The sequence below is a fragment of the Martes martes genome (assembly GCF_963455335.1).
Source record: "Martes martes genome assembly, chromosome: 12".
Taxonomy (NCBI): Eukaryota; Metazoa; Chordata; class Mammalia; order Carnivora; family Mustelidae; genus Martes; species Martes martes.
In genome coordinates this window covers 27,219,958-27,236,673 of record NC_137900.1, presented here as the reverse complement: position 1 = coordinate 27,236,673, position 16,716 = coordinate 27,219,958, and positions in this window count along the sequence as shown.

Genomic DNA, 16,716 nt, shown 5'->3' with positions numbered 1-16,716 from the left:
ACTTGCGGTTCGCGCCCTGGGAATGGGAACACTCACATACAGAGCTCCGAATCCCCATGAAGAAGTCCTAACCCCTGAGCATGTAGAAGCCACTCCACATAGAACAGCTGCACGTCCATGCCCCAGCGGGCAGTCCTGACCTCCTCCCAGCCCACTGGAATGAACCCAATCTCACGTCTTCCCAGGGGACGCCCCACACATGCTGCAGTAGAGGTAGGCCAACCTCGTGGACCCCTGAGCAGTGGACATGTGAACAGATCTCTGTATTTCCCCCCGAGGTGAGGGTGGTTGTCCTATGGACTCTGGGGCCCGAGTGTGGGAAAGCGACAGCAAAGGTTCTTCGATGCCCTCCAAGCTAAGTTCAGTCTTGGGGGACTTACGAAAAGGCAGCAGGAACCCACTGGAAGGTCTGCTGGGGGACACAGCTTACTTCTGGCTGTGTTTTTAAAGACTGCTCAGCGTGCTTTTAGGGAAAAAAAAAAAATCTGCAGCAAAACCCAGGGCAGAGGGGTGGGTAGAGGCTGGAAAGAGGGGTGGAGACTTCTTCTGGCTTTAGAAGAGGCACAGTCTCGGGCGAGCATGGCCATAGGGACTGAGGGCTGTGCAAGGCTAGAGAGTTCTTCCTCCTCTTCCACCCCATGGCGAGGACAGAGCCCATGCAGGCATGCCCTGGGACCCGGCTGGCACAGTCTTACAAAAGCAGGGCTTCTGTTTTCAATAAGCCCAGAGTTCCTCACCCGACCTGTGGAGGAATGAAGCACCGAGCTGGTTTCTGGTGAGATGCTATGCTATGTGGTTGGGTGGGGCACCAAGGAAGAGTCGATCAGTGTCCTAGGAGGTCATCAGGCTTGATGAGTAAGGGATGTAAGGGTCAATGGCTGTGACAGATTTGGGAAGACAGGCCACAAGCTCCCTCAAAACACTAAAGTAAGATTGGTCTGCCTTATGGCCTACCCTCGTGGGATTCCACCATGGGGCTGCTGTAAGGCAAAGTACCCCCCCACCACGGCCCGCTACAAATGTGTCTTTCATAGAGATTCTGCCTTTTCTTCCACAGTCGAGATGAAGTTCAGCATTCAGATGCTTTAGTATCTTAAATTCATACTATGGTGTAAATGACTGACACATGAGCATTTCCTGAGTGAGAATTCTAAAGCAAGGAGCACCGGGCCACATGAAGATATTGGATTGCTGAAAGAGGTAGAATGGGAGGCAGAGAAAAGATGCAGAAAGCAGAGGCTGGCAGTCAGAGCCCATTGACCACAAGCTTGTATTTAGGTCTGGGTTTGTCTACAGCTAGAGCTCTTCCCCTGACACAAGCCATTGTTATTGGCCATTGTTGGTTTCGACCAGTTGAGTGTCACTTCTAACTCGTCAGGCATCTCTCTCTTCCCTTAGCACAAACCCTGGGGCGGGAGACTGTGGTATTCTATCAACGTTCCCACAGCCCTCATCATCCTCACATGCTCCGAAAGCCCACTTCCAGCTGAAAGTGCGTGCAGACTGTGCCTTCCTCTGGCCTCTGCAGCCCCTGAGCCTGCTCTCAGGGCAGGCTGAAGTGCATGATCATTCATGTCCCACCAGGAGCAGCCCTCAACCGATGACGGAAGGGATGTGGTGGACCAATGCTCCCGATGCTTCTCCTCCTGACTGGGATATCTCAGAGGTGTGGTCTACACCATTTCCCAGAGCTCCACTGTAGGCATGAGCCCCATTGCCCGCATTGCTAACCTGCTAATTCCCTCCCCTTTTGTCACTTCCAGCACTCCCACAGTATCTCCTGACATCGCCTCCCAAATAACCATGTGCACTGACATCCTTGCCTTGGGGTCTCTTTTGGAGGTTCCCAAACCCAGACATCCTCTCAAGGACGCCCTGGTTTAGGGAAACAGAAGGCAGAGCGTGTACAGGCAATTTCTGCTGTTTTCTCTGTGACAACACTTCTTTGAAGTCAGGCAGCAAGAAAGACGTGGCTGCCTTCTTAGCTCTCAGAGGGAAAAACATAGCAAAAACCAAACACAAATTATTAAGGCAATCGATGATCCTGTCTCAAATTCAGGCAGGCCTGAAGTCAGCCCCTCCTAGACCTCCTCATCAGGCAAGCCACTAAATCCTTCTGGTGTGTGTTGAGTGATTCTTACTCGGAGTTGGGTTTCCACACCTCCAGATACATCCCGTCTATTATTTCAGAATCTCTACTGCAAAATTTAAAAAATTCCTCCTTTCTCAGAACTAACAACACTTCTCTGTGGTCAGGAATTGATCCCACCTTTGAAGACTTGGTTTTCTCAGCTGCTAGTGTGAGGGGCTCACCCCTTCACATCCTCAGACAGAAGCTCTTTCAAGGTCTGTGCCCTCCAATGGTTGGATGACATTAAAGCAAGCGTCCTGAGTCTGCTGTGAACACACCTAGGCAGGGGCCTCGGGTTCCTGGTGCAGACCCCTTTCCGGCTGCCATGCTGTTCACCGTGGACATGGAGCAATCACTCTGGAGAGGGCTGCTGTTTTGTGGAATCTGCTTTTGACGGGGACAAAGGAGCTTGTTTGCTTCTTTAAATCTCCCAGGGGCTTTGAAGTCAGAACTAGAAGCAGTGAGGGTAGGGAAAACAGAGCTCTGAGCTTAGGAAAAACATGCAGCTCTGAAACATTCCTCCATGAATTTGGAAATCCATCTGAAAAACAGAATCTGCTTGTTTAGTAGGCATTTGGTATGATTTCCTTTTGACGCCTCCCTTCGAGGGCGTTGTGTCACGTCAAGGGCGCAGGAGAAAATAAAACAAAGACCATCCTTATTAGGATCAGCAGGTTCTTCCGAGGGACCAGAATGTGTGTGGAGCTGGTGTCTGTGCATAGCACATTCTAGAGGCTTTCCTTATCAATGGTGAAGAGAGTGTTCCTTAAAGTTTTGTTTGTTCCTTCTCTGCTGATTCATGAAGCAAGCTTCTCCCCCAACCCAAGCGAGACCAACGATGAGTCCTTTCTCCTCACTTCCTCTGCTTCCCTTTCACTGCCCTTTCCCTTTTCTTCCTCTGTTCCTTTTCCATTTCCCTTCTCTATTCCTTTCCCAGGGCTGCCATAACTAAAGATCACAGGCTGGGTGGCTGAAACAACCAACATTTATTTCTTATAGTTCTGGAAGCTGGAAGTCCAAGAGCAAGGTGTTGGACCATTTGGTTTCTCCTGAGACCACTCTCCTTGGTGTGTCGACAGTTGCCTTCTGACTGGGCCCTCATTTGTTCTCTCCTCTGTACTGGTGCATCCGTCTTATAAGGACATCAGGCCTATTGGATTAGGCTTCACCCTTGTGATCTCATTTAACTTGAATTCCCTTTAAAAATGTCCTTCTCCAAATTTGTTTTGAGGTACTGTGGGTTAGGGCGTCAATATATAAATTTTGAGGGGACACAGTTCAGGCCATAATACTCTTTTCTGCACTTCTGTTCTCAGAAATGGTCTTGATGAATCAAGTGGCGTGGGTTCAGATCTTGGTTTTACCATTTATAAGCTGAATGATCCAGATGACTTGCTTGACCTCTTTGAACTTCAGATATATTATCTGTAAAATGGGAACACTGACACTTCATGGTGGTGTTGTCAGGACGAAAGGGGATAGCGCTTGTAGAGAGCCTGGCCCTGTGCCAGGTGTGGGAGAGGCCTTCACTAAACATCGGTGACCTCTTTCTTCCTCCTCCTTCCAGCCGTGGCCTAGTCAGGATAGCTGAGCACTTCAGCAGAAGCTGTCCTTAAATGCCTTTCAGAGGTCTTGGGCTGCAGGGTGCCCAGAAGGATCTGAAACCTGGGGTTCCTGATGAAAAGCCCAACTCCCTGGCCCCACTCCCAGAGATAGAGGTGGGGCCTGGAAACTGGACTCCTCAGACGTTTGGGGTGTATTACCAGGTTTGGGGACTGCTGCCCTGGAGGTTACTGTTCTTTCGGATTTTAGATTTAATTCCCTTTACAGACTAGGTACATTGATTTGAAAATTCTCATCAACATTAGCTGTTGCTTCTTTTTCTTTTCTTTTTTTTTTTTTTTAACAGATTGTTATCTCGGAGATGTTCTTCTCTGCTACACATGCATGTGTCTTTTTGGTGGAGTTGGCTACCTTAGTTTCCCCCTTGAAACTGAGAATGGACCAGGTTAAGAAACCCAGATTGAATCAAGTTCAATTTCAGGTGCCTTGGGGCTCAGCGCTGCCCTTCCCCAGGCACAGCAGGGCCCACCCTTGTGCAGTGAGACCTTTTCTCAGCAGCCCAGAGGCCTGGCGTCCTACACTTGTATCTGTGCTCTTGGTCCACTGGGGAAGCTCTGTGGGGGCTTAAGGCAGTGGTTCTCACGGCAGAGTCAATATTTGCAGTTCAAAATCTCTGGCTCGGAAGATAGAAGTTGACGTGTATCTAAAAACATAAAGGCAAACTGGGGCACCTGGGTGGCTCAGTTGGTTAAGTGACTTTGGCTCAGGACATGATCTCAGGGTCCTGGGATTGAGCCCCGCATTGGGTTCCCTGCTCAGCGGGGAGCCTACTTCTCTCTCTCCCTCTGCTATTCCCCCTGCTTGTGCTCTCTCTCATTCTTGCTCTCTCTGTCAAATAAATAAAATCTTATGAAAAAACACAAAGGCAAACCTAGAAGACCTAGAAGATTATACAGCAAAATTCAAGAGGTATAGGGTGGGGATGCAGCAGGCAATTTAAGGGCAACAATGTTCCATCTTTCATAGTGGGAATGTCAGTAGATCTGTCTAAAGATAAGACATGGATGTACAGTGGCCCCTATTATCCGAGGGTTCATTATGTCAGTCTCTGTAGTTATGAGGTTGTACAGAGAATCAAAAGTTGTCAAAGTATGCATATACTTAAAAATTATGTGGTAATCTCCCTGACACTCTCCCTTTCTTCTTTTTTTTTTAAATTTTATTTATTTATTTGACAGAGAGAGAGAGAGAGAGAGAGAGAGCGAGAGCTGGGATTATGACCTGAACCAAAGGCAGAAGTTTAACCGACTGAGCCACCCAGGTGCCCCAGTACCCTCCCTTCTTGACATTCATGGTTGTCTCCATTTATCACTTTAATTCAGTCAATCAAAATCCTAAAGAAGATGTAGGGGTTTGTGTAAACTCTAAAGTAAGAAGCACAGCTGCATGTATCACCCTCAAAGCCAAGGGCAAATGAAGGGCTGGCAGGAAGAGGCGGGTTAACAACTGGGAAGGGAAAAGCTGGCCAGAATGGCAATGGTACCATTGCTTGGAAATGAATTTTAATATCTCATAGTAAAGAGAAGTCCTTGGGAACATTTATGGAATCTCTGAATGCTCTTGGCAAAAATGATCGTCCTATGATTGAACTGTGAAAGTCAAATATGAAACAAAGGATGTCGTCTCCTGCTATTGTACAATTTTGTCTGAAAAATGACTCCCCAGCCCCTTAAATGCTTGATTTCTTCTTTACTCTTTCTAAGAACTAGTGCACAGCTGCCATTATAACGTAAGTTTTATTAAATAAAAACACATTTATTTTTATAATTTTAGTTTCAGTTTTCAAGATAATCTCCTAATCACCATTTACTGTGAAATTTTGATCTGTTTTAAATGGATTCACTTTAAGTGGCTTTTTTTCCGGTGCCAATTGTACTTGGATAATGAGGACCTTCTGTCTAAGTATATGATTTAGAGGAATGATTGTAACCAACCATTGAAAACAGAAACAGTGAAGAGTTGATGCCTCTGTGGAATGGGGCACAGGAACAAAGAGATGAGAGGCACTTTTATTTTTGATTGTATACGTTTCTGAAATGTTCCAGCTCACTTCCGTGTATTTTATTTCGCTGAGACGTATCTGCCATTCAAGTTTTCCTTTCTTTTCTTATTTGGTAAAAAAATATTTCAGCGATGTAATTGGTAAAAATAGCCAGGATGTGAGGTCTAACGTGGGCCCCTGGATTATGAATTTCTGGTGGATCTTATTGGTGTCCTGTCCTTACTCCCTTGACACTGTTCCTGTCCTGCACTTGCTGGCAGCTTGCCGCTCTGAGTGCCTGCGCTCCGCCTGAGCCTGCCCTGGCTGCGAGCCCCATGCAGGGGGCAGGCCTGATATGCAGGGGAGTTGTCCTGAGAGCAGTCCTCAGCAGAATGGATGGGGGCTCCCGCCTGGTGCGTGGGGCCACTCTGAAGTGCGCTCCACAGCAGCCTCAGCCCCAGAGGCCCCCAGCAAGAGCGAGTCTCGATTGCCCACAATGGCCATCCGCTCAACAACATGCTCTCTTTGGGCTTCCTTCCCTTCCCCTCTGCACTCCTAGAGCTTCCTGCGATCACCTCCCAGGTTAACTTCTTGCACTTGAATCCTCGTTTCACCGTCTCGGGGTAAGCCAAACCAAGACCTAAGTTCTGGTGTGTATCCTGGGAAGATGGACTGCCTTTCTCTTTTGAGCCGGGGAAGTCAGGTGAGGATGTTCTGAGAAAGTGAGCATTTTTGAGAGGAGAGAAGAGAGAGAAGAACATTTTCTGGAGCTATGTCCTGCCCCCCAGACTCTCATGGGGTAGAGGAACTGGCACAATGCTCGCCTGTGCCCCTCGCTCCTTTCTTGGTGCTGTAGAATAACAGCACCTGTAGGGAAGGGCCAGAAGGTCAGTCCCTTCATTCTTTCCACGCCAGAGACAGTCTGGAGCCCACTGCTGCTGGTAGTGGTCAAGAGCACAGAGGCCCCGCTTGGCGATGCTGGGTCTGGGTACAGTGCCAAGCTCAGTTCTCCTGAGTGAATCTACAGTAGGACTGAGAACAGGCTACCAACCCACCTTCCAGATCCAGTACTGTCCCACACAGGTGTGAAGTGTTGCTCATGTTCTTGCAAAGCCCTTCTCAAACATGTGCAAAAAGGATAATGTAAACCCAGCCACTCGGCCTCCGTTTTCCTGAGGAAGCAACAGGGTTTTAGAAATGAAGAGACTGATTTGGTCTGTGACTTTTTTGGCCCAACACAGTGCAGTGGCAGTAACTCTGTGCCTGTTTCTGGGCACAGTCCTTACAAGGCCGGACTTTCTCTTGGAACACTCTATCTGGGTGCTCGGAGGGGCTTAGCTTGGTCCAGCCCAAGTTCCAAACCCATAAAAACATGCAATCTAAGAAAGTAGTTGTTTCAGTCGTAAGTTTGGAGCTGTTTTACAATAGATACCTGAAATCAGCATGTTCGATCAGAGCCATGACATTTAGAATCTACTCTTATTCATATTCCGCAAATAGTGTTCTGTACGCCAAAAATATATGTTTGGAACTATCATCTTTTTAAACATATTTTTTAAATCATTATCCTTCCCAGTTAAAAATCTTTAGACTTCCAATCACTTAATGGATTTAAAGCAAAATTCTCAGTTCATGTGGGACATTGATTACATTAATGGTCCCACATTTTCATGTTTCCCACGGTCCATGGCCTTGATACTCCCCTCTCACAATGACTCTGGATTTGGCCACGTGTCATAGGCTGAATTGTGAGTTGAAATTAGGTCATTAGGGTGGGCCCTAATCCAACAGTATTGGTGTCCTTAAAAGAAGAAGAAATTAGGAACTTGACATGTGTAGAGGGAAGACCATGTGAAGACACAGGAAGAGGACAGCCATCCACAAGCCAAGGAGAGAGGCCTCAGAAGAAACAATTGTGCCAACACCTTGATCTTAGACTTCTAGTCTCCCAAATAGTGTGGACATATATTTTTGATGTTTAAGCCACCCAGTCTGTACTTTGTTCTGGCAGCCCTAGTAAACCAATACACCTCGTGACTTGTTTTCACCAATGGGACAGTGGCAATCTACGAGCAAACAGAAGGCTGAAAAAGTTGTTCTGAATGTCTGCTTCTCTTTTGACCCTGGCTGCTCCTAAGAGAACATGCCCAGGCTAGCCCCCTGGAAGGATATGAGAGACAAGTGGTGGAGGGCCAAGACCTCCCAGTTGAGGCTGCTCTGGACCAACCAGCCCACAGCCAACCTGTCTGCGCACACATGAGCAAGTCCAGCTAAAACAGCCTTGTCTGCTCAGGTGGGTAGAACCACCCAGATGACACAACTGGTGAGAAATGGTAAGTGGGTAGTGCTTGGAAGCACAGTGTTGGGGTGGTTTGTTATGTAGCCTGGCTGTGGCCATAGGTAGCTGACAGGCCCCTTTCAAGGCCTCCACGGTGTGCTCAGTGTCACCTCATTCTCCCTCCACTGCCTTTACCAGCAGAACAAAATTTACACGAAAGCAAAGCCTCATCAGCATGTGTGTTTTTACAGGGGCACCTATTGCTGAGGTGGTCCTCTGCCTGGCTGCCTCAGTGTGTCACCCCCGTGTTGGCTTCCAGAAACATCCTACTTAGTTTTTAGACCTAAACCTGCTCTCCTCCAGGCATCACGTCCTATCCTTCCGCACTAGTTCCCTACTGCTGCTGTAACCAGTTACCACAAATTCAGTGGCTTAAAACAACACAAATTTATTCTCTCAGTTCTAGAGGTTTGAAGTCTAAACTCAAGATGCTAGCAGGGTTGTGTTCCTTGGGGAGGTGTCAGGGGATGCATCCGTGCCCTGGCTCTTCCAGCTTCTAGAGGTTACCACATTCCCAGCTTGTGGCCCCCACCTCCCTGTCCTAACACATCCCTCTACCTTCTGCTTCTGTCCTCATTTCTTTTTCTCATTCTGATCCTCTTGCCACCCTCTTTCAAGGACCCTTGTGATGACATTGGACTCACTTGGATAATCCCGGATAATCTCCCCACAGCGAGATCCTTAATCCCTTTTGCCATGTAAGGCACATCCACAGGTGTCAGGGGTTAGGACGTGGATATATCTGGAAGCCTTTATTCAGCCTATTTTTTTCTGCCACACAGCTTTGCTCTGTCCTCTGAACATTCTCTAAACCTGAAAAAATTCCTAAGGTTGTCCTTGGTAAGCAGAATGAGATTGTTTAAGAGTCTGTATCTACTATGAGACAGTGAACTCCACAAGAAAAGATATTTTGTGCATTATTCATTTTTGAATCAGTAGTACTTAGCATAGACCCTGACACAGGATAGGACTTCAGAAAAATTTCTAGATATTTAATATTCGTGTAACCTATAGCCTCCTTGTGTATAATTGTGCTTAAGAGGCAAGTGTAGCAAAGTGTCTGTGTAAACAGATGTACAAAGACACATTTCAATACAGTGTTTTTGAGGGAATGAGTAAGAGAAGCTTGTATTGAGTGAATAATATGGATAATATGATATAACAAGGATTTATTTGTTTATTAATTATTATTTATTTATTTAATCACCAAGTAAGATCAAAGAAGACTTTGCTAATGCATTTATTTTATACTTCCGTTTTTTCCCGTCTTAGAGCAACTCAGACCACAAGCCCACACGCAGTGGATTCTCCCATGCATTTTCCACAGCACCCCTGGGGAGGAAACAATGCTTTCATCCTCTTCGGTGGAAGGCTGGACAAGTTGTGGAGGTTCGAGTAACGAGCAGGTGCCTGCCTCCAGCCCGGCGCTTGCCCCATGGGCCAACAGCGAGGAGCATGCAGCCCGGGTGCAGGTGTAGGTCATTACCGCACCCTGTCCTCATGGGCGTCACAGCTTTGGGAGGAATTGCTCGTCGACTGGAAATTTGCTACGCTTGGTGGGCATTCCCCGGGAGAGGAGATGAAATCAAAGAAAAGATGTTCTCTGTTTTGAGGCTAGATGGGAGGAAGGGGGGGGGGTGGGTGGGTGTGTGTGTGTGTGTGTGTGTGTAACACTGCAAACAAAATAAAAAGAATCTGTCTTCCTCGTAGATAACAGACTAAAGAACATCTGGCAATTACAAAATGAATCCTTCCACGTGCCTATCAAGTTTGAGAAAAGGGAGCACTGGCTTCACCCAGAATTCTCCAGCCAACTGCCCAATGGCTCCAGGAGCATCTCAGCATCATGGTGGGCCCTGCATTTCAGCGCAATGATGGTGGCAGTCACTGAAACAACGGCGGGATGGGGAAGAAGATGGGCTCATTTTTAGTTGTTTCAGGGTCACTGGAATGAAGCTAAGGCTCAGAGAAACCAGCTGGTCTTAGAGGGAGGGGTGAGGTCACTCCAGCACCTCTTTCAGTTTCTTTAGTTATTGGGGGGCTTTTCCACATTGGAAAATCCTCATCAGCCACCTTACCTCTAAGAAGGTGGCATCTACAACTCAGTGACGATCCCTGGCATTGCAACAGAGATATGCCCTCACCTCATTCCTCCTAGGAAAGACTATGTTTACGGCAGACCAGGCAGGAAGCACTGCTCCAACTTTCTAAAAAGGGCCCAGACTCCTCCTCTTCTCTCACTCACTTCCTAGTTGATCCAGTCTGACAGTGACCAGTCCACAGGGCAAAAGGCAAGTTCACCTGCCTACCTCTCTCACATTCATTTGGATTTCTAAGTGGCATCTCAAATGGCCAAAATAGAATTCTTGATGCCCAGCTTCCTCCCCTAGGCCTCCTTACCTCAGTTAATGGCCTCGCCACTCACCTTGTTCAAATTTTTTCTTTCCCCTACCCTCACCTTACTCCCAATAGTCACAGATTCAATTTATTAGCGAACTGACTCAATGCTATCTCTAACGTAGGTGTCAAAATGGTTCACTTTCCTGCATCTTTACTGCTTCTGCCATGACCACCATCAGCTCCTTTAGGAAGTACTATAATGGGCCCTCTAATTGGTCTTACAGCTCTCATTCCATTCTCCACACAGAAGCCAGAGTAGTTGTTTAAGAATATGAATCAGGCGGCACCTGGGTGGCTCAGTGGGTTAAAGCCGCTGCCTTCGGCTCAGGTCATGATCCCAGGGTCCTGGGATCGAGCCCCGCATCTGGCTCTCTGCTCAGCAGGGAGCCTGCTTCCCCCTCTCTCTTCCTGCCTCTCTGCCTACTTGTGATCTCGGTCTGTCAAGTAAATAAATAAAATCTTAAAAAAAAAAAAAAAAGAATATGAATCAGATGGTGTAATCCCCCTGCTAAAAACCCCATAGTGGCCTCCCACCATAATTTAGAGTATGATCCAACCGTGGTCCACGAGGTGGTGACTCATTAGACCTTGCTCACCTCCTGCCCTCTCTCATGCCACTCTCCATCTTCCTTCCTTTCCAGCCACACTAGCATTTTCTCTATCCTCTCCTTGTTCAGCTCCCACCCGCCCCAGGGTATGTGCTGTCTGTGCTCTTTTGCCTGGACCTCTCCATCCTCAGATCTTTACAGGACAGTTCTTCCAGATCTCATTTCAAATATAGTCTGCTTGGATGCTGTGGCTGCCCCATCCCAAGTGCTACCCTCATCACATTTCCAGTTCCCCACAAGCTGACTCCCCAGCTGAAACATAAGTCCATGTGCTGAACAGGGGCTTTGGCTCATTGACCTCTGCATTCCCGGAATCTACCATGGGGCCCAAACACAGAAGATGCTCAGTTAGTATCCGATGAAAGATGAATGTAGACAAGCCACTGTCCTCTCTGCAACACCACAGCACAGCTTGTCAGGTCAGCTGAGTAAGAGATGGAATCAGGAGCTTCGCTGAGGGGGCATGGTGGAAGGAAGATCCCGGATGGGTCTCAAGAGTCAGAGGACCTAGGTTCAGATTATGGGTCTACCTCTGACTGCCACGTGGGAGTCACATATTTACTCTGAGCTCTGGGTGCCTCAACTGTGCCATGGAGTTAAATCTTTATTTCAGGTTGTTGCTGGGTAGATTAAATAAGGTCAGACATGTGGCAGTGCTGGGTATACGACAAATGGTCTTGGTGCATTTTCTATCTCCTTGGCTTATTTGTTCAGAACATAAAGCTAACAAAGTGAGGACACATCATGAATTTAATGTCTCATGAGCTGGCTGCATCTGACTTCTTGGCCTCGGACTCACACTGGTCATCTTCCCTGTTTAAAAGCCATCTCACCGTGTATGTCATGTGGCACCAGGTCTCCAGAGTAACATGGGGAATCATGGTCTCTACTGAGTTGCTGTGCGAATGTGGGACCTAGCAAAGGGACATGGGCGATGAACAGATGGGCTTTTAACAGAGGGAAGGGAGAACGGAAGTGGCGTTTACTGAGCAGCTATTCCTTCCAGTTGATCCGAACACAGAATTTCCACTGTCACAGCAACCTGAGGAGGGGGCATCATCGTCCTCTCTTTATGGTGAGAAGACTGAGATTCAGGACGATTATGCAAAGAATATACATGCTTTTAAGGTTTTTGCTGCATGTTCCACTATTTTTCAGAAAATGTGTTCTGAATTACATTATGACCAGTGGTGAATCTCGCCACACCCTTGCGGAATTCATTTTATTTGGAGGGGAGGCACAGTTAGCATATATTTGTTTGACTTAATCAATAAAATGTGGAATTTAGCAGTAGGTCAATAGCGAGTAGTTATAAAATCTGCTGTTCTTCTAAAATTAAACTATGTCATCTTGAGTAAGGTCTAGCAACCCCAAGCCATGAGAACACGTGTAGGTCGCCAGAGCATGTGCCCGTAACGACTGTGGCGAGCTTATGAGCAATGTGCCAACCAAGTCTTCCAGTGTGGAGTGCGCCTAACCTGTGCCCTCCATGATCATATCTGGCTTCTCCTATTCACCTGTAAATAACTGTGACTAAAAATAAAATAAATATCAGTAAAACTGAGCAAGTAGACCTGAAGCCTCTGCAACTAGCCTTGCTGCTTTGAAGGTGTCTATTTTGATAACCCTTGCATCTGGCTTAACTGGATTCCAACTGCAGTCTGCCATCAAGCCAAGTGGTGGCTGTCCTTGAACCCCCCTGTGCAGTGCCTGTGGCTTTGGAGATGACTGGCTTCAGGCGGGCGTAGGGGTCAGCAACACTAACAGGCTTGGCATGGTCAGTCCTTTCTCCCAGCCTCGAATTAGCTATAGAAAGAGCATTCTGTCGGTATGGGAGGGAACAGTAAACCTTCTTTTCAATTCTACACGGACATCACCTTTAGTAGTGCCTTGGGTTCCCCTTCCTTGGCTTGAAGTTACAAAGGGTTTTTCTAGTTCTTCCTCAAACCCAACTGGATTAGTTTGCTAGATATGGAACCTGGACAGAACATTTTCAAACTGTCCATTTTGTCCAACCAGCCTTTTCCCAAGTAGAAGGCTGGTTTCCTCTACTTCGATGGCAGTCTTCAGAACCAGTGACACTTCTCCTGGGTTGATAATTTACAACGGTTCTTAAATGGAATGATTGATCTGTTTTCCTCATCAGTCCCCAGGTTGATTTTCCATCCTTAGATAATCTCTAGTACCTTGGTGGATCTTGCCAAACAAAGCATATTGCCTGCTAACCACTGGTTACCCAGCAGTTCTTCAGATGTGCTTCTGGGAGCAAGATCCACGTTTTTAAGTTGTTTGGAAATGCTTTTAGCACTGTCACTTGTAGAGTCCCAAAGTAGATCTTCAAAATGTAGTTCTCTTTTATTAATTCAAAAATTTCTCTTCTGAGCTTGCCATAAAGGGTAGGTTCCACATAAGAATGTGTCCTCATGCACCTATGCCCCGATGTCACACTGCTGGCTATGGCCATGGGCATTGCTAGCTGCAGGAATCCCACAGTGAGGCACAGCATGGCTTCCCCACATCTAAGTGTAAATTACCTTTATGTGGAAGTTGTTAGCATCATAAAGCTGCTTTAAACCATTGTGCCCTCCTGTTTCAGATCTCAGTGTGCCCTGTTGTGAAGGTATGCTCTAACTGGTGTGAGCAAGGCTTTGGATGATCTACCTTGACGCCTTCTCAGAATCTGAATTCTCCCTCCTCACAAAGCTCCACTCTATGGATGACTCAGGAGTCTCAAACACTTGCTTCAGATGTACAGTCCGCTCGGGTTTTACACTTTTTGTGATACTCACCCCCACCTCAGTAACTTCATGGGGGAGCTTCAGCCTCTGCCCACTCAGTTCCCATTTCCTTGTCTGCAGCCTCAGGGACCACTTCAAATTTCCCTTGTCCCCATAGTCTTCCAAAGTTACAGATTTGCTGAAGAGTAGCTCAATCACCCACCTCCATCTGAGCATTTTCCTTCTGTAATTTTCCCCTGAAACTACTATTGTTGAGATGTTTTTCTCCCCACATTGGAGGTTCTTGAGAGCTCTTCTGAGAAAAAGAATGTTCTTTTCCTGGTTGGGAGGGCGATGAATTAGCTGACAAGGCCCCACAGGGTGGGACTGGGGGAGAGGATGTCAACTTACACTGAGATTAGAATCCTAAATGTTTACAAATCTTTCCCAGAGGCAATGTCTTTGCTGGCAATTTTTTATTTCTATTTCTTTCTTCTTCTTCTTTTTTTCTCTCTGGTGAAACTATAAATTCTGAACTACCAAGGCTGGATGTATCTGATGTTTCCACCCCCGAAATGGGAGAAACCTTAGTTTTACAAAAACATTTACAAAGCTTGTCTCTCTGAGCATCAGCAACACTTGGGGCATTTGATGGGTTTTCTGACCAAGCCTCCACCAACCATTTGCTTAACTGTGTAACAAAAGCAACTTGAAAAGAAAGAGAGAAGAGAATCCGACCAGAAAGGATAAGGTAAGTTGATAACTGAATGGTGAGGTCCATAATTTAATGATATCCTACATTCATTTGTTTATAGGAGGTTTATAGCAGCTTTATTTATTCATTTATAACTATAGTTGATATACAATGTTATATTAGTTTCAGATGTACAACATATTGATTCCACTTTTAACACACTGAGTCAAGAATCTTGTACATTACTCAGTGCTCACCATAAGTGCAGTCATCATCTGTCACCAAACAACATTATTACAATATTATTGACTATATTCCCTATGCTGCACTTTCCATCTGTGTGACTTACTTATTTTATAACTGGAAATTTGTACCTCTTAATCCTCTTCATCTATTTTCCCATTCCCACACCCACCTTCCCTCTGGCAACCAAATGGATGTAGGGGTGTGTGTGTGTGTGTGTGTGTGTGTGTGTCTGTGTGTATAAATAGAATATTACACACCATAAAAAAGGATGAGATCTTGCATTTGCAACAACCTGGATGGACCCAAGGGCATTATGCTAAGCGAAATAAGTCAGATAAAGATAGATACCATATGATTTCACTTATATGTGAAATCTAAAATACAAAATAAATGAACAAACAAAACAAACAAAAAAAAACTCTTAAGGATGGTCAGCAACTTGGCTTTAAACTTTCAAAAGATTTCATGTCCCAGGACACAGGGGAGATGCAGATGAATGTGCAGACGGATGGGACCATCAGGGACCACCCAAAAGACTGGGGAAATGGTGTCCTGAGGGCTCTGCCCTGGGAGACCAGGAGAGACCAGGATAGACTAGACCGGCAAACCTCAGCCCCGTCTCTCTGCAGTGTGATCTGCTCCTGACCGGCCTGTCCTCAGTGACCACCTCCCTTCCTCACCACTCCCTTGGCTGGCAGATGTGTACATACTTTGCACTAATGCCCCAACCCTGGAATTCCCTCATCTCTAGTGTTCACTTTTAAGTGTTGCTATTTGAGATTTTAAAAATCACATATTACTTGGGTGCCTGGATGGCTCAGTCAGTTAAACATTAAACTCTTCATTTTGGCTCAGGTCATGATCTCAGGGTTGTGAGATTGAGCCCCAGGTGGGTTCTGTGCTGGGCTTGAAGCCTGCTTGAGATTCTTTCTCTCCCCATCTCCCTCTGCCACTCTGTGCCCTTAAAAAAAATCATATGTTACCTAAATCACTGGCTTTCTCCTTTACAACTGATTTTGATTACTTTTTTCTTATGTTCATTAACAATTTCTTTTTTCTTTTTTATTTCTGAATTGTCTCTTCTCCTGTACCCATATTTTTGCTGGGGTCTATTTTGCTTCTTGGTTTGTAAGAGCTATTTACAGATCAGTGATCTTAACACTGTCATTTTGGGGACAGTTTTTCTGCTGCTTCTCTTTTAAGTTTATTAATTAATAGTGAAAATATTGATCTGTGATGTGCTGATAAGCCTTTGATGGCTGTTACTTGAGGAAAATGACTCAGGAAAATGGCACACAAGGAACTTATCTAGAACTGGAACTGGGAAAGTGGCAAAGACTGAACAGCCCCCAGGATTCAGTTACTCTAACTCACGAGCCACCCATCCCCTTTCAGGATCCGTGCAGCCTTCTGTGTGTCCTGCTTTATTCCACAGCATTTATGGACAGGGCTGGTCTACCTACACACAGCTTACACTCCCTCAATTGCTTTAATTTTCATGTGACGACCATTATCCCCGATTTTCCCAATTTGAATTACAGACAAAGAAGGTCTGCTTAGTCTGGTTCTTCAAGGGTAGGCCATGTCATTGCTGGCAAGTTTATGGATTGGCTGCCCGTGGGTTAAGTGTTTATTTCTAATCCAACCTGCAAAGACTAGGTGGTAAAGCATCCAAATGCTATAAAATTAGGCCGAAGGGGCTGTGGATAGAGAGATTTTTCCACAGAAAGGCTCTGGGTGGATAGATACCAAATGACAAGGAATAACAGGATTAATCGAGAGCATAGATCAATGAAGAGAGGAAAAAAGTATGTATTATGTATACATTTGTGAAGATAAGAAGGTAAATTAAGCTTTAAGAAATCCAATAAAAGCATGAAAATCATATGTCTTAAAATGATAGCCGCTAATCTTCAGGGACAATTATTTGAAGAATAATGTAATTACTAATTTCTAATCTTAGGCCTGGAGCAAACCT